This window comes from Pantherophis guttatus, chromosome 1, assembly GCF_059756535.1.
Source record: "Pantherophis guttatus breed Tessera chromosome 1, ASM5975653v1, whole genome shotgun sequence".
Classification (NCBI taxonomy): domain Eukaryota; kingdom Metazoa; phylum Chordata; class Lepidosauria; order Squamata; family Colubridae; genus Pantherophis; species Pantherophis guttatus.
The window spans coordinates 124917234-124936970 of record NC_142063.1 but is presented as its reverse complement, the minus strand read 5'-3'; the positions used below and the strand labels follow the sequence as shown (position 1 = coordinate 124936970).

Genomic DNA, 19737 nt, shown 5'->3' with positions numbered 1-19737 from the left:
CGGCGCTTCCTTTCAATGGTTACCGCGTAACACAGCGGGATTCAAAGGGGGCGCGGGAAAAGCACCGCCGACAGAACGGAGGCTTTGCTTCGGCGCTGCCGAGGATGCCGGCGGCAGGTTCATTGAAGGCCTTATTGTCTTGGCAGAAGAGCCGCCTGGCCACCCGTTCCAGAACCAGTCTTTCCCCCTTCCCTCCCCTTGGGGTCAAGGCCATGCGAAGGGGGCGAGTCTGTTGCGAAGTAGGCGAAAGAAGAGCCGTCGCCGTCAGGCACCTCCCTGGTCCTCTCTGGCAGGCCGGAGACGATCCAGGGAACTTTAGGCAAATGGCGCCGCCTGTCGCTTATTGCTGGAAAAGGGCCAGCTGCCCACTGAAAAGGTTCGCTCCCTTTCCTTCTCTACTAGCGCGGTCTTCGGAGGAGGTGTTATGGCAGACAAAATGGATCGCTTCCGTTGTTTTTATACTTCCTTGGCCTTGGTAAGGCCTTGGTGCAGATTCTTGCCGAATTTTCTCTGAGCCCCGAAAAATGAGGTGCTAATAATTAATCCATTGATGATCAACGATTTGGAAGCGCTTAGGTTAGCCTGCCTCTTTTACCTCCCCTGCCTTAAAATCGGAATAATTTTGCAACTGTAGGGGGATCCTGCAGGTGTGTCGAAAGGTGGACGTTGGAATGTTTTTAAGATCAAAAACCCAGTTTGAAGTTTAAACGGGGTGCTTCCCCACTTTTTTATGTGTCTTGAGCTGTTTTCTGCAGAACCACTGCCAGTTTCCAGTTGGCAGCACAGACAAATCGAATAGTTTGTCTTCCTCTCCCTTTGCTAAAGAGCTTTGTGGGCACTTTGTTAAGAAATGCTACTTGCATGAAGTAATTAGGTCAAGTGCAGAGACTACCAAGTGTAAATCCGAATGAATTGCCCATCTCCAACTGAGATTTCTATTATTATGACAAATATCAGCAATTGCTTAAGGTAATCTACTTTCTGCAGCTTTTAGACAAGTGGCTGTCATATCACCCCACAAACCTGTTCACACATCATTAAACCAAAATTTAGTTTTATATTATACAATTGTTCACACATTATTAAACCACAATTTTGCATTATTTTATAAAAGCAGAGGCCAAGAATAAATAAAAGCAAATGCAGAATATGATCATGTTTCCTACCTCTATTAAGATTGCAATCTATGTACTTATAATAGAAAGTAACCCCACCAAATACAATGGGAATTACTTTTGCATAAATAAGAATGGGAGAACCGTAGTGTCATGGATTTGATGTAGTCTGGCTTCATTTCAACTTTTCCTGAAATTCATTGCATTGTATGAGTGCCTCCTATACATATACTAGCCTATCCATTTTCCATTGGGTCATTGTTTCAGAGGTACTTCCTTATCTAAATAGAGAAACAAAATTACCGAAGATGGATAAAAAAGCAGTGGAAGCAGAAACTGGATTCCTCATTGAGTTTCATTGTGGGAGTCTGGCAAGGAGCATTGGAAATCTTCCCTTCCCTTCCCTTCCCTTCCCTTCCCTTCCCTTCCCTTCCCTTCTGCTGCTGCTGGGTGCTAGTGGGTGGGTGTCAGGTCCAAACACAAAGACAATACAGACAATACAATTGAGACCTAGACTTTATTTGGTTGCACCTAATAGCAGAATTAGTCTGCAATACTGCATTCTAACCACTGCACCACCACGACTCCTGGTTATAAAGCTATGATCTAACCTGCTAGATATATCCTGCAAGTTTCTGTGACGTTTTACCCTAAACCTCTTCCCCCTTTTCCCCTCCAGCTCAAGACTGCGCAGTCTCTTAATCCAGGCCTCTCTCTGACAAGATTCACGATTGTGAGACCAGCTGCGAAAATGGCAGGGAAAACACACAACTGCAGCAGCAGCCAGTAGGACTAAAACAGCCACAACTTCCCCAAATTTCATTTCTTCAGGAGTCATGAGTCTAGATAAATGAGTCCATTTGATAGATCTTGATTCAAAAATTGCTCCCCTATGATGCACCATTTCACCTAGTTAAAGATCATGACGTTGTGAACTGCCTAGACTAGAGTGAATATGAAAGTGAATGGGCAGCCATATAAATTCTCCAAATAAAATAAAATAAATGGCATCTATATTTTTAGTAGTATATAGCTATATGCACACACATGCACATACATATATCCACAGCAATCCATTGAACTTTCAAAATGAGAAGAGGCATGTTTGATATAGCAAATCCTGGGGCATTGTGATAGCATATGAAAAGAAATTTCTGAGCATCATGAAACATTTTCACTTTGAACGTGATTAATGCTTGTATTTTAAATATTTTTACATAGGAATTAGAATTGGTATACCTCCAAGGCTGTGATTCCAAGTAACAAACTTTTAATCCAAATTCTGAATCTATTTACCTTTCTCAATATATTGTACACTGCCCAGAGTTGGCTGGAGCAGCCTATATTTGTTGCAGCTTAATTCTAATATTACTTGGCTTGTGTTGTTCATCACATACGTTTCAACATGCATTTATTAGTTCTAAATACATATGTTTAGTATCAGGTGTTAATTAATTCATACTACATAAGAGCAATTGAGCTTATCACCGAAAACTCAAAGGTGCCGATATCTCATGCAGAAACTAAAATAAGATTTCTTTATTTAAATCTGGCAACTTCTTTTCCTATAATTGCAGCATCAAATGCACCTGATTTGTCAGGAACATACGGGGGAAGGTGAGTCTTGTAACTCTATTATATATTGGTATATCTAAAACATTAACACTTATGCTGCAGGTTCTAATATCATTCAATATGATTTCATTTTCCAGTCTAGTTGAGGACTTGTGATCTTTTTTCATATTTTTTCCTGACACCCCATTTACAAGTATTAACAGCCTCTGCAGCTCCACATTTATAATCTCATTTGCAGCTCATAGCAAGTACAAAAGTTGGCAGTTTATACCAACATGAATATCCAAATAAATCAATGTCAGAAACTTTCTACACATTGATTTAAAAAATGGACATGTAATGAAATGAACCCATAAAGTTATAGACACTGCTCTAATGTCAATAATTTAATTATTACTAGGAACTATTTTTATTATTTTTAATTCTGGTGCATTATTTAAATCTATCTAGAGTATTAAAAATATTGAAAGCATAGATTTAAACCTTCACAAGTACATTTAGGGAATCATTTGAACTCCATGGATTTAATTCTGAATAACATGTATAAAAAAACCAGGCTGATTTAAGAAGATTCAAGCTCTGAATTTTAGTGCTGAAAACTTCGCAGAATCATTTGTGTATCTTTTCAAGGTTTTATTAATTGTTTTAGAAATTACTCAAGAAGTCCTAGCAATATACCCAGAAAGATAAAATTGTATAAAACAAAATAGCTTAAATTTTGAGTGTAATCTAGAGCTTGAAAACTGAATCAGATTGAAATAGTCACATAATTTGTACTAAAATACTTTATCTAAGTCTTCAAAAGGACATTGCAGGAGAAGGAGTGGTAGAGCTTGGGGGCAGAGTCAAAAGAGGAATCAGCCTAGAGTCTGTATGTTGCCACAAGCAGACTAAATCCAATCCCTCTTGAATTCCTTAATCCTTATTTATTGTCAAAATCATGCTATTAGTTGTCTAGATTCCTGTGCATAGGCATGAGCAATAAATCAATTTAATTGGAACTTAACATGTGGTCCTGGTCTTTCATGCCTGACTGATATGGTGGTAGCCCACCGCAGAGTATATCTAAGGTGGGATATCACCACAGAGAATAACATTCTTTTGTAGATGAAATCTGTGGGGTTTTTTTCTTGTGGAAGGGGTGTCCTCTGATAATCTTAAAACACAAAGAGATTAATGGTTTATAGAAGAAAGTATTCCTTCAGTTAATTGGATTCTAAATCAGTTAGAACTGAAGCACCTTTAATTATACTCAATAGCAAATATATAAGTCATCTTTCTAAGAAATGAGTAAAGAATTGTAGTCTTAAACACCCTGCTTAGAACTTTTCCAACCCACGGTTTTTAAAATACATCACTGAAAAGGGTTGTCCATTAGGAAATTCAAATAATTTTTCACTTCTGTATGCAGCCCTGTATTTACTTTTATTAATATCTGGGGCTCATATACATAATCATATTTATTAATCTGTCTTTCAAAGAGAATATGGGGGGATAAAATGGCAAATTTATTATTTATCAATGAGTTTTTTTGCATTTATTAAGGACAAGTGCCTTTGATATGGTGAAGTAGGGTTTTCTGAAAAACTTTATTACATCAGTCTCAAGGTTCCTGAGGTAAAGTTAAGGCAACAATTTTCAAACAGAGTGAAACATGAATTCTTCCTGTCTCATGAAACTATTCAGCTTTGCTCTGTTTTTTAGTTGTAACTCTATTCTGCTTTACTAATTGGGGAGAAAGGCCTGAAAATTACTTATAACCATACTGTGAGAGAATCATGTGTGGATTGCAAAAGACAGGATGACCACTAGATAACCTAAAAGTAAGATTTTCCATATCTCTCTGCTGTCATCTCATAGTTGTCCGGATTTTTGTTGCCCACGTTTAGTAGCCTTCACCTCCAATATTACATATGATAATTAATGAAAAAATATACTTTATAGTAGTGTTACAGGAATGTCTACACTGAAGTGGCAATTATTTTGTTCCCAGCCTATGGGCTGAAACAGTATTCCCAGGGACTTCAGTTAATTCTTGAATCTGTATTGCTAGAACACTTATGTTCCAATTAATTGGCCAGGGAAAAGTTGAGAAGAAATAAAAGACTTATTTAGGGCATAAATAAATAAAAGGTGGGGAATGAAAAAATACCTAATTTACATAAGCAATTATATAAATTAGACAATCTACAGTTGATAATTATGCACATAATATTCCTGTGAGAACCACTTGTTGAAATGGGCACCTTTATGAACTAACTAACTAACTAAATAAATAAATATTATTTACATATTGATAAAATCATATCGCCTAAGGGCATGCTGTTTATAATCTTCCTCTATACAGAAATAGAACATGTAATAATAGGGTTGGAAGGGATCTTGGAGGTCTTCTAGTCTAACCTGCAGAAGCAGGAGACCCTATGCCATTGGCAGTCAAGTCGAGGCCATCATATATTTTTGACTTTATATATTTTCTAGTTGAAGTGCTCCAAATAAAATAAATGAATTGGAATCAAAATGAGTGCAATTCTTGTCCCAAATTTGCTAGAGTTTTGGAGTAAAGTGGCTAACCGTATATATGAGAACAGACATTGCCTTATTTTTCCTCTTAAGAACAACTTTAAAAAATGAATATGACTTTTCATTACCTTTTGTAAAACATCATATTTGAGTGTAAAAATTGATCAACAAGACAAAGTTATATAACACAATTAATATGTATTAATTGTATACATATTATACTAATTTATAATTGTTTTTATAATAAAGTTTTAATAGAATCTGTTTATTTTAGTTTTATGGATTTGATTAACAGAGTTTATTAACATAATCCTATACATCTAGAATACACTTAGAATAAAATGGTGATTAGAATTGCATATAATTGAAGCTTCAGAGATAAATATCTTACAAAGAAAAAGGTTATCAAAATAATAACATTTAATGCGTATCAACGTGGGATGCAGTTAAGATATTCATGATTGGAAAATAGCGTTTAACGGATTAATTTATCTGCAGTTTAGCTTCACTGATTATAGATGTTTAATGATGTCCTTCATCAATATGGAAGTCTCTCACACACAACAATTCTAAATGATCGAACAATTTTAGGGTTAAGAGGGTAAAAAAGAATGCAAGTTTCTGAGTTAACCAGACCTCTATTATCAGGCAAAATGGCAAACAAGGGGGAGAGGAGAGAAAGAATGTCTGATATGGAACTTTCATTTAATTTTAAAATCCAATATGGAAACAAGATAGAGAAATGCAAATTAGCCTTTCTCAAGAGTAAAGATATTTCCAGCTTGCAAAAAAAAAAAAAAAAACAATTATTCTAAATCCTAGATTTAAAGGCTAGATTACCAAGGAACTGCTTTTACATCGATATTTTCTAATTTTATAGCGTAGCAACCTGAGATATTTCCAGCCCAGATTGACCCACTTTGATATATTAAACTGTGAAAATGCCCTTTAAAAAGCTGCTTTCTGGCCCTTTCTTATTCACAACCCTTTTCCCTTAGGGACAACTCTACCTCTTGCATATGCACAAAAACTGAACTATTAGCAGGACGAATGCTTCACACTCTTGGTGTTTCCTCTCTCCCCAACACCCTTTCACTTTCCTAGGTTGCTCATTGTGCTATACTAATCTGAGAAAGGATGAATGTTTTCTCTCTCTCTCTCCCTCTCTCTCTCTCTCTCCCTCCCTCCCTCCCTCTCTCTCTTTTCACACATACAGTCTCAAGCTGCTTAATGTTTAGTTTATTCAGGGTCATGCTTGCCTGATTCATTAAATGCATTCTAGGGAGACAAAAAAGATATTAAATGGAAATAGGGAAGGATCAGATTTGTGACAGATGGGTAGATGTATTTGTATTTAATTTGGGAAGCAGGCTAAAAAAGAAAGTACAAGTGTATTGCTGCAAAGAATGATAATCAGAAGAATCTGACTGGGGGCAGTAAACAATCAGTGACCGGAAAGATTTTCTCTCCTTTAGCAAAGGTGGTTAATATTTCAACAGGAAATATTCTTTTATTCTTTCACTGGAATACAACTGCTAGAAGACATCATCTTCCCTCAGCAAGAATGTTATTTTAGAAGATGAAATTTGCCCTCTCTCCCTTTAAAATCTTTTTTCGTTTCATTCCTTTGGATGGTTGACAAATGGATCACATTTTCTTGTCACAATAAGCTGTCTTTGATTTAAACCATGGTCTGGAGGGTTCACATTTCATTGTGAACTATAATCCGTGGTCTCCAACTGCAATGACTAGGTTCACAACATCCTAAACTCAAGCCAAATAATGTGTGGCTTAGCGTAATGGGTGAAACCCATAAAGAAGTAGATTAGAGATGCACTATACAGGCTATTTGCCCGAAAACCATCATGAAATATTTTGATTTTTCCTTCTGAAACTAAGTTGAACTATGTTGGAAAAGAAAGTAAACTTTCAGATCACAGTGCTTGTTCATCTAATTAAAGATAACATCTGAACCATGTTATAGTTAATCTGTTTTATTGTGAAGTAGCAAAACTTTTGTTTTGCCAGAAGCTATAGCTGTTGTATTACTCTACTCAAAATTAAAGCAACTACAGTGAGAATGTCACTGGTTTGATTTTGGTATATGACTTTCATCTATCATTCTTAGTTTAAAGTTCATAATCTTAGCTCAGTTCCCTTTTTGCATTTCCTATATCCAGATTAGCTAGGAGCAAGTTTCTCAAACACCACCCATTACTGACATTCCATCCTTACTAAGTCATGGAAGAATGTTTATTAATGAAATATCTTGAAACATCTTTTCCTCAGTGTTTCAAACATGATTTATTCATCCAATATTCCACTGATGAGAGATTAATTGGTGTGCAGAATAAATTCAAACTTTAATTGCATATGGCGTATTATTCAACTTGTCATGTATTCCTCAGCACTTAAGGTAGCATATGGCCACACCCTTTTAGCTGCCCTTTTTTGGTTCAAAGAGAAGTTTTAAAATAGAAGCCGGTAGATCTTCTCCCATTTATCATTTATCATACACCTTTTCTAATCAATACTGGATGTCCTAATTAAATATTACATGCATGACCAAACATTGGCTGAGGAAGCCAGAGAAATTTAAATTGGTTATCCCATTTTCTTTCAAGTTCTGATTCTAGGATTCTTTGTTAGTAATACTTTCATTGCTCTTGCCTCAGGAAATGGAACTATCAGTGGCATCTTGAGAACATCTTGATGAAACAAGCACAATCACACAATCATGCAAATTCCACTATTATGTACTTATATCCTTATGGTATTTGTATAATAATGACACTACCCTAATTTCCTTCCACTTACTTGGCAGCTGCCGATACCCACCATCTTGACTATAGCATTCATTTTCAAAGGAAGAGAACCTACGATTCCCCAAGTGTTACAAACTGTAGTTTCTATCCTATCCTATCCTATACTAGTTTGGGGAACTTTCCCAATCATCACATCCAGAGATGAGGGATGCTGGGAATTGTAGTTCTAGAGACCTCAGGTTCTCCAATTCTGATGTAGATGTTTGATTTGTTAAAGAGTTCTACCAAGATTATGATTTTTGGTTTTAAAGAATAAGAAAGAAGAAAAAGAAGGATGAAGAGGAAGAGGAAGAGGAAGTGGAAGAAGAGGAAGAAGAAGAAGAAGAAGAAGAAGAAGAAGAAGAAGAAGAAGAAGAAGTTTCTTGACTACTGTAAAGATTTTACAAGTACAATTCTTTTAAAGTTATATCTCATAACCTTTCCCTAATTCTTATGTAGTTCATTATTTCTTCTACTTTTTTTTTGCTATCCCGTTATTAATTATAGTTTGCACCTTATTTTTACAACTCGGCGCATCACAGAATCATAGATATGTATGATACTGTTATGATCAACTAGTTAATTGGATTGTTTCCTCTTTCCTATCATCTTCTCAGACTTCTCAATAATTATTGAGTCAGTTAAAACCTATAGAGGTTAGTCCGGTGCTTACATTATGGTATTTTTAACAAGAAGCAAAGAATGTCTTTTCATAGGCATTTTATGGACAGCTGAATTTAATGAGCTCTTAACATTATGATGTCTGTTGTTATTGTACGTAGTTCTTTTATTGCTTTATGTAATGCGGTTAGGTTACATTGCTTTATCTTCATTATTAGCTTGACAAATTTTGATCCTATGTTATATATATATTAATTTTATTATATCTATAATATGTATGAATGTCATTCGGAGGGTTGTAAAATATTTCTTATTTTAAACAGTTATTTAAAATAAATAAACAAGCAAGTAACTGAGCAGATTAGTTATCTATTGTCTTGTATGATTTAAAACTCAATTCCATTTTCTCCCAGAAATCTCAGAGGATTTAGAGGAATAAGATCATACTTATTTGAACTGACTGTAGTACCCTTGTCAATATTGATCCTGGTCAAGACTCTCCACATGCAACAAAGAGAGACAAAGAAGAATTCTACTTAAGTTTGCATTGGTGCTAGTAATTCTTCTGAGCTAACACAGTGTATATAGCTTCTGTCTGTCCATCTATCCATCCATCCAAATTTAAAATCCTATTACAACTTGATATGACTATGGACATAGTCCCTTCTTCCGCCCTGCAAAAGTTGATTTTTATTTTCCCTTGTGGTGAAAATCATGGGACTGACTTTTGGAAGGCAGCTGCTCAAAGCAAGATCAGATATGCTTTGCTAAAATAAACTTGCTAAAATACTTAGAGTGAAACCTAAATAAATGTAGTTCTTTAGTTAGCAATGATGTTGCAGCCTGCAGAGATTGCAGCAAAATATCAACAATTAATTAAGCTGAAATACTAGGAGACTCTTGTTTATCTTGGCTAAATGACAACCAAAGAAACCAAATTTAAATGTTCTACAAACAGATTTACCAGCAAATAAGATATCATTTATAGCATGTATAACAAACAGTTGCATTTTCAGTTCTGTCTCATCCATATTGATAGGAAAATTAAGTCATGTGTATCAGGAGCAGAGGTGGGTTTCAGCAGGTTCTGACCAGTTCTGGAGAACGGGTAGTGGAAATTTTGAGTAGTTCGGAGAACCGGTAGTAAATATTCTGACTGGTCCCGCCCCCATCTATTCTCTGCCTCCCAAGTCCCAGCTGATCGGGAAGAAATGGGGATTTTGCAGTATCATTCCCCTGCCACGCCCACCAAGCCATGCCCACCAAGCAATGCCATGCCCACCAAGCCACAACAGAACCGGTCGTAAAAAAATTTGAAACCCACCACTGATCAGGAGAATATATCGGTAATGTAGTTAATCAGTACTGGTCTGCAGTTATCCAATTCACTGTCATCTCTGTCATGTGGTTAAAATTTCTGATAAATAGCATATCATCATTATAATTAATTTATCTCATGGCACATGTTCAGAGCCTTAATAATCATTTTGGACTGCCTTAAATTAGGTACAGAATAATGCTTCCCAATAGATATTGCTTGGATCATCCATGTAGCTTGTAACAGTCACCTCCTCAAATATTGCTAATCAGATTGACCATTTTGGAGTTTCCTCAGACATGGGCAAAATCTCATCTTTTGTATCCTATACTGCAACAATTGTGAGCAACTTCTTAATATCTGGGTTTGATTAGAATAAGATGTAAGCCTAGTGGCAGTGCTTTGTAGATTACGTTTTATGACTTAATGATGTATGAGCTCAACAATTTCATATTAAAGAAGTCATGATTAACACTGTGTCTAAGCAAAATATTAGAAAGAATTAAAAGCAAAGCACGCTGACCCAGGCGCCCTCAACCTGATGCCTTCCAGATGTATTGAGACTAAAAATCTGAATTCCTGCCAAAGAGGAAGCAGATTGTTCTTTTGAGATACATTCATTGCTTGCTTATAGAAGATTTTTGAAATTAGGCCAGCATCAAAATTCTAGACCCACAGATTGCCCACCCTTGGGATAAATAATGGAACATATATTTACAGTATGTGTGTCCAATCACACTTGACCAATAAAGAATTCTATTCCTATTCCTATTCCTATTCCTATTCCTATTCCTATTCCTATTCTATTCTATTCTATTCTATTCTATTCTATTCTATTCTATTCTATTCTATTCTATTCTATTTTATTCTATTCTATTCTATTCTATTATTTAGCTGGTAATTTCTTGTAGGCTATATACTACCTCTGCTCTCTTTCCCTTTGCTCTTATAGTTACACTTGTTCTAAGCAATGAAGTGATTCCAGCAAGCTTTACCAATGGTGAGATAGACTGGAAGTTATAATTCAGCAACATCTGGAAGGCAGCAAGTTATCCGCTCTTGGGCTAAAGAGTTCAAGGACATGATAAGAAGTGTTTTGAACCAAAGAAATCCAAGGACTAAAACATTACCAAACAAGAAACTAAAGCCAAAGATGATTCTGAGTGAAATATACATAGTAACTTTTGACACCTACTTCACTCTTAACAACTCAATAAATTGAAATTGCTTAAGTAGCCAGTCTTGGACTGGATTGATTACAGACTCAGCAAATGATGTCTACATTTTAATTGTCGCATTTCAAAAACAATTCATTACATTACTTTTTAAAAATTATTTTCCCAGTGACCCTCTATTTCAGATGCACCCGTCCCTAAGATTTGTTATGTAAGTCCCCTAAAGCAGAGGCACCCAACTTCCATAGTCTTGGAAGTGTGTTCAGATTTTTCATGGCATCATCAGGGGTTCCTTCTAGAATGTATTTTGGGAAAAGCTTTCAAAAGTTTTAGAAGTGAAGGGCTGTCTGATATATTTGCAAATGTTAAGACATCAATTTTAAACTGTCTTGAACCACACCCCCACCTGAAAAAAAGACTAGAATCAGGAGGCCACTGAATGGCTTGATGGGCCATATGTGGAACTCCATTTTGTTTTTACCCCTGCCTCCACATTTCACATTTGGATGTATAGAAGGCAGTTTGGATTTATTGTCAGATCTCTACAGGATAGGTTTAGGTCAAGTACAAATCACCAAGGATTTATGCTTCCTCACTTGTTAACAAGAGAAGCAAAAACGTATTTCCTTCATGAGAAAATATATATTTATTTATCAAATGTCTATTCCATTGCAATTCAAAGAGTCACAGCAGTACAATAAAATCAGCATCCATTCCAAAAAGCTGGAGCAACATATAATAATACATTCACATGATAACAGCTTTTAACAGTTAAAAACAACTCCAGAAGAGCTCTATCTTAAACTTCTCCATAAATTGGACACATTAGAGCAAATCTGTCCTTTCAAGCCGTTTTATAGCATAGGGGACAAAGCAGGGAACTCCTGTTCTGGGCCTTAGCCCCCTCCCCCTTCCCCCAACTTTGCTGAAATGAAGGACTATCAGCATTTCTGGTCCTCAGGTTACAACCACTTGTTCAGCAATTTTTAAAGCTTCTGATGGTGCTGAATGAGTGTTATGTATGTAGATTTGTGCAGGCAGTTTGAATTAACTGACGGTCAGCTGATTGGCTGACCACCACAGCTGCAAGGTATATAAAGGGAGCTGTTTCCCCTGGTCAGTCGCTGGGTTCTCACCCTACAATAAAGAGCTGTTGTCACTCACTGCCTGGCTTGCTGCGTCCTCATTCACCCAACATAACAATGAGGGTGACTTATGATGGGTCCTCAGAGTTCTGGCCATCACAGCATCCCTGCAGTGATTGCAATCTGGGTGCTTGACACCCAACTTGCAATTATGACATTGCACTGAGCTTCAGTCATTCCCTGCCAGCTTCCAACAAGCAAAGTCAGCGAGAAAGCTACCGTGTTTCCCCAAAACTAAGACCTCTCCAGATAATAAGCCCAATCCGGCTTTTCAGCGCATGCGTTAAAATAAGCCCCCCACCAACTACTTACACGCATGTGCAGCCGGTCCCGCCATTTCCTTTGGTTGCTTGCTGCGCAACCAAAACAAGTTGACGAGGTGAGACCGGAGGGGGGAAAAGGGGGAGGAACATCCCCTCCCCTCCCTGTTCTTCACGCCGGCTGAGTGGCTGGCTGTGGCTGCCCTGATGTGTCCCACCGCTGCTGCTGCCTCATGGATCAGGACTCTGCAAGGCTTGTTGTGCCGTTGCACACATGAACTGCAGCACCACCACGAGCTTCATCATACTGGCACAGCTGGCATCCTGCCACTCGCGGCTGCGCTGGTATTTCAAATTTCCCGGCAGTGCTGCCGTTCGTGCATGCAAGGGCACAAGCCTTGCAGAGTCCTGCTCCATGAGGCGCCGGCGCAATGAGTCTCACAAAGACTCGTTTCTGACAGGTGGGGCGGGGGAGAAGCAAGACGCGTGGAACGAGACGTGGTTCCCCTTGTTTCTCCCCTGCTCACCGGGCATGGCAGAGCTCCTGCCCCTTGCTTAGCCACCCATCCTCTTTAGGGATGCAATTTGGGGGTGGCAGGTGGGGTGACCGAGAAGTGGGACGCATGTCTTACCTTTCAAACTCCGTGGCATTCCTCACCATTGTGTCCAGGGAAACATGTTGTAAAGGAAAACTCGCGAGTTGGAGAAGTTTGATTGAACTCGCGAGAAGGTTTTCTTTTACGTGAAAGAATACATATTTAGTTTACATATTTATGTAAAAACTACATATTTAGTTTTTAAATATGACCATATCCAGGGAAGAGCTCTTAAAAGGGTTTGGAAAGGTAGATTTCCAAGTTGGTGACATTGCCATCATCGCCAAATCAGGCTTGATAATATATTCCATTTTCTCTAGAGTCCTGTTCATAATCTTAGAATTCTAGCAAAAAAAACCAAATACAAAATTAGAGATCCATTTCAATTTTCCACAGGGGGGCACTGGTGGAAATAAAATCTCTGCTCCTGATTACTAATCCCAAACTATTGACTTTTCACATGCATTTTGTACCTTACTTTTACACTCTGCTTCTGAACTGGCAGAAAGGTGAGGAGAGACATGACATCCTGCAGAAGTTTCAGCCCCAGCTCAACATGGCCAAAGACAGGAGATCACAAGTATTTTAACCCAAAGCTTCTGGAGGAAGTATGGGTATACTTCCAAGTTCACCCATACAGGGAAGTTCATTCATCATTATGGATGAATTTATATCTATGTAAGAGTCATTCCAGTGTATCATATGAAAGACTGAACATTAACAATTTTTTTTCCCTTCTTGCACTGGCTTTCAAAGCAAGGATGGTTGTTATCTATTGTGAATAGGGTAGAGCAGGAGTCTGCAACCTTAAGCACTCAAAGAGCCATTTGGATCCATTTCCCACAGAAAACACTGGGCACCACAAAACCGCTTCTCCATCCCCTGCCGTCACCCTTACCTTCTCAGGCCAGGCGAGGAGTGACTGGGAGGGGAGGGTGAGGGGTGGAGCCAGCCAGTGGGGGCCACAGCAGAGGGCCCAAAGAGCCACATGTGGCTCCATAGCCGCAGGTTGCTGACCCCTGGGGTAGAGTATTGGATCAGTACTAATTCTATGGCTAGATGCAGGCTTTGTCATGTTTAGAGGAGGCCTACTTTAATTTATTTAATTTTAATGGGCCCCTTCTAAGTATAATTAAATACAGATTGTACCGATAGCATTTGCCAAGTATTTTTCAGAAAACATAAGAAAAAAGAGCATGGAAGGATTAAAAATATCTTTAAAATGGAATCAATACAGTAAATAAACAATGCATGATTTGAATTGCACATGATGCCAAATGATTTAATACTAACCATGCACACATTGGCATATATGTAGTATGTACTCATATTGCACAAATGTAACACACAAACAAATTCTTTATATCTAGCAAACAGTAACACACTCCTAGTCACCACTACTGTGGCCAAACTTTCATCTAAACTAAGGTCTAATCAGCATAATATTGAGAGTGTTCTGCATGACTGTTTTGTTCCTTTTTTAGATGTTTCTTGATGCAATGGGCATTTTCCATCTTTCCTATTTCAATCCCAGTTTGGAATCCAAAATCAAATATTTAATCTTGATTGTCCCTTTGGGGGCAATTTCTATTTATCCATAAAAAAGCAGAAAAGAAAAAAAAAGATCTACATTTAATACTATAGATGCAGATTTAGAAATTATATTAACTTTAAAAAGAAACGTTTTTAAAGAGGAGGCTTACTTTGCCCCCTGAAAAGAAACTGTAGAACCACATGGGAATAATGTAAATTGCGAAGAAAAAAAAGATGCAGTAACATCATGATGGATACACAGTGCTGAGTGAAAGGAGGACTGTTCCATAACAAATACAAATTAGTTCCAGAGAAATAGCTAATGTATTCCATAAATTTCTGTATATTCATTGGACTACAACTCTAAAAGTGATTGATCATGGCAATTCTAGCTAGGAGTGATGGAAATTTGAGTCAACATGATCTAAAGGGCTGTTGGCTCCTTATTCTTATCTAGGATAGTTGCTATTATTTGTTTACCTGTTGGGAATTTAGGACATATTTTTTTAGTAGTTCTCAAGTAATCGTGCATATGGGTTTCAGGCATAGAGTTGCTTACAAAAAGAGCTGCTTGTCTTATAAACCTTTATGATACAGATTAATCATGGATACAGGCAAACATTCCTATTTCAAAGTACTTCAAAATTAACTAGATACACAAAATGTACCCTATCAGTTCATTCTTAGGACCCATTAGGAAATCTCTTTAGTCCCATATTACTAATCAGTTATTTATTTATTGTAGCAGCTTGTTTATTACAGTCCACATATAATTATTTAATTACCAAAACACTGTAGTAGTTTTTCTAAGATTCTTAAAATTTTATCTATGTGACTGTTCTGCCATCTAGCTTCCAACATGATGAACAAAAAGTATAAAAGCATTTTGTAAAAAATGTTCATAAATGTATTTGAAATGTTTGTTAGCTCAGTGTGTTTAGAATATTGACTGTTACGTATGCGGATGTTGCTTTTTTGAAGAAAGCCTATTTGGCTATGTAATTAAGGTGCTGTAAAGATTCCCCTCGCACATATGTGCTAGTCATTCCCGACTCTAGAGGGCGGTGCTCATTTCCGTTTCAAAGCCGAAGAGCCAGCGCTGTCCGAAGATGTATCCGTGGTCATGTGGCCGGCATGACTAAACGCCAAAGGTGCACGGAACGCTGTTACCTTCCCACCAAAGGTGGTCCCTATTTTTCTACTTACATTTTTTACATGCTAGGTTGGCAGAAGTTGGGACAAGTAGCAGAAGCTCACTCTGTTACATGGCACTAGAGATTCGAATCGCTGAACTGCCAACCTTTCAATCGACAAGCTCAGCGTCTTAGCCATTCAGCCACCACGTCCCTTGACAATGTAATTATTTTACTCAAATTTTACATTAATTGATTTACCATGTATTTTATGAACTAGAAAATCAATGAAAAGCAATGGTGGGAAGCAAAATATACTTTCTATAAATTAATGCATTCTGATTTACATTTACATTTCATCCAAGCTTGGAATTGCATAAGAACATATGTGATCAGAGTGTTTGGTTTGGGGACATAATCCATTTTTGATGAATTTATATGGTAGTTTGATTTCACCACCACCCCCAAAGTTTTTTTTTTAAAGAAATCCCCAAATCAAGCCAGATTACCCACAGCAGATGTCTCTTTATTGTTGCTTACCTTACTTGCCCTGCCTCTCAATGCATCTAAATTTAAAAGCAAAGTCTATGTGTCCAGTCTTGTGTGTGCATAAGCTTTGGAGAATCTGGATCCTGTGGGACTTTCCTCCAAGTGGAGAACCTTTTATTTGTCCTTCTGAGATTTATATACTCATTTACACACCACACTGCATATGAATAGCAGGTGACACAGCCTGTAATCTTAGGGAGGGCAGGCGGTGTGATCCTGACCCTCTGCCATCTTTTTCTTTTGAAGTAGCACATGGTGTACAGGTGATTTTTTTCAGATAAAAGCCATACTTGAAGGTCAGTTTTTTCTTCAACTGTAAGCATAGTGGTCCCTAACGAAAGCTAAAACTGATTCGATTTCATATGAATTTAAAGTTCTAGTTCAGGTAGCAATTTTTGGAGATGTGCAGGGCAGTATTTGTGAACCAGCCTGTTTTGTCTGTGATTCAGCAGGTGGCAGTAGTTAGCTAAGTGAACGGCCTTAAAAGTTAACAGTTGAGAGTAGTTAGTATTTATATGACAGACCTAAGAGAAGTGGAAAACTTGCCATACCACTTAAGAGTAGTCTTGTTCCTGGTATAAAGGGCGGGAAAGGAATGCTGCATTCCCCAACCCCCTTCTGAAGTTAAAAGCTACCAATGTAGATTTTTTTTTATCGTATGTATACTATAATGGTCTGTTTTTATGCTTGATTTTGTAATAGAAATATGGTTATGGGTTGATAAGCCATTGTCAAAATCCTGCTTTTCTTTGGATCAAGCTATTCACTTGCACCTAATGGAAAGCACTGTTAGGCTTTCCTAACAGTGTCATGAAAAAGATGTCATGAAAAAGAAAAAAAATTCCTTATATTTAACAACACATAAAATATTAGATGTTTTGTTATATTAATTCACTGTTAACTATTTTAACACGAAGAGTGGCCAGTTAAATTGGACTCAGAAAAATATCTTGAAGTAGGACAATTTCTATGGGTAAAATGAGAATTCAAGTGCAGAGAAAAATCTCTGGACACCCAACTGAATTATAATGCAAATAAGGGATAACTACTTGACTTTAGCCCTGATAAAAACAGTGCTCTGGCTGATTAAACTGAGGGGACAAAGAAATGGATTTGACTACTTGAGAGCTGATATGTTCAAATGTCAATGGTCCACTATACATTTTTAGCATTTACCGATTATCTCGTTCATCAAGTTGTGATAAAACATGGCTGCATATTCAAGATTTTGAAGAATACTGTAGACTTTGACTTGAGCAAGCTATTCCCTGCCTTCTCCTCTGCTTCCGTTCAACTTTATAAGTAAACTGCATATCTCTAAAGGTTCTTCCATACACGTGTAATTGTATCAGCAATTTACCTTCTCAAACACTGTGGTCAGGACCTGTTATATTACAACGCTTCTATTAACTTTTCAGTGATGGCTTCTGATGATATATAGAATCTTTAACTAGAAATTCAATCTTGAATTTCTTGAAGTAACTGTACATGTCCTGATGACATTCATTTCCTGTGTTCCAAGAACATTTTCACTTGAAATGGTTGAAAAACACAATTACTGGCTATTAAATCCTAGCCCAGATGAAAGATTTTAAGGAAACTCCAAGCAGTTAAGAATTAAGTGAAACTCCCTTATGACTATCTGAATTTATCAGGTTCTATTGCCTCCTCAGTAGACAAGCTGGCATATTTCAGCAGGTGGCAGCACCTGGCTATCTTGGCAGAGGTTTGAAAATAAGCAGGAAGTGTCCTCATTAACACTTAAGATCTTCCAGGAATCCCAGGGCTATAAGGAAATTAAAATGAGGCAGTGGCAAGCCACTTTTCTACTCTTGGCAAGAGAACTACCTACATATATTAAATTTTAGTTACAATCTTTAGGAAATTTAAATTTTTCCATTTGTTTTTAAGAGGTACATAATGGTATATAGCAGATTCATAGATCACAACAAAGGCAAGCTTTTATTTCCCTAAAACTGGCACAGTAAAATTCAGGATAAGAATGAATAATCCATTATATAGACTATTTAGTAAATCAGTCTTCTACCATTAGCGACTACTATTCATGTGAGATTTACTTTTAATATGTTACACATGTTTTTTGCTGTCTCGGTACAGTGATTCTTACTTTAGCAACCATTCATTCAGCTACCATGCAAATAGCACTGAATGAGTGGTACTTACAACTGGTCCTGAGTTCTGGCCACCACAGCATTCCACAATCACAGGATGATCATTTGCCAGTTTCTGAGAAGTCAATGGGGAAGCTAGCAGAGATCCCAAATGGTGGGCTTGTGACATCCTCACTTAACCTGCAGTGATTTGCTTGATGGCAACCTGAAATGCCTGAATTTCCATTACTAAGTAAGACAGTCATGTGATACCACAATTTATGACCTAGTTGCTTACTGACAGCAATTCAGGTCCCAATTGCCATTGAGGACTACAGTATGCCTTAAAAAGGCGGACAAACTCTCAAGACTAAGATGAAGCTGCATTTTGGATCCAAGGATAAAAAGGTGTTTGGGGGCACATCACAGTACCTGAATCCAACTGCTTAATGTGTTTTTTCCAGTTTTCCTAAGATTGTTTTATTTTTATTTTTTATTTATTTCGTCAAGGATGTAATAGGTAACAGATATAAGTATAAACATAATTATGAATACATGAAATGGATACATATAAAAGGGAACATTAGGACAGGGATGGTAGGCACGCTGGTGCGCTTATGCATGCCCCTTACAGACCGCTTAGGAATGGGGTGAGGTCGACAGTAGACAGTCTAAGGTTAAAGTTTTGGGGGTTAGGAGAAGAAACCAGAGAGTCAGGTAGTGCGTTCCAGGCATTAATGACTCTGTTACTGAAGTTGTATTTTCTGCAATCAAGTTTAGCGTGGTTTACCACAAGTTTGTATCTATTGTGTGCTCGTGTATTGTGGTTGAAACTCAAGTAGTCATTGACAGGTAGGACACTGTAGCAGATAATTCTATGTGCTATGCTTAGGTCTAACCGAAGACGGCAAAGTTCTAAGTTGTCCAATTGTGCAGTTGTCCTCCGAAGCTGCACCACTTTTCTAAAACAAAATGTGTTGAATTTAAAGAACTGCGGACAGGAGCCACATGCACGCCTCTGCATCTTACTGCCTTTGAATCTGAAGCCCAGCACAATTCTCCATGTTTGCTCATGACCTCCACTACCCCACCACCAATTGCCTGATTTACCAATGGTGCAGTCACTAGCAAGTTCTTGAAAAGCCTTTGCTGCGAGGTCCAATGACTACCCCATTTTCTTAGCATAGAACCTGGAGTACCAAATCACCTGATTTCTGTATGACAAGGGATTATGGTAATTGGGCCTTTCAAGAAACCATCTTTGATATCTCACAAAGCC

General features: G+C 37.6%; 1 long non-coding RNA gene across 1 annotated transcript; it reads left to right on the top strand.

The window, feature by feature from the left end:
• The first annotated feature begins 303 nt into the window (after positions 1-303).
• LOC117674616 (uncharacterized) lies at positions 304-8366 on the top strand. The gene is made up of 3 exons (XR_004593914.3): positions 304-376; positions 2693-2732; positions 8290-8366. It is a non-coding gene; the product is annotated as an uncharacterized LOC117674616 (long non-coding RNA).
• Positions 8367-19737: the final 11371 nt, after the last annotated feature.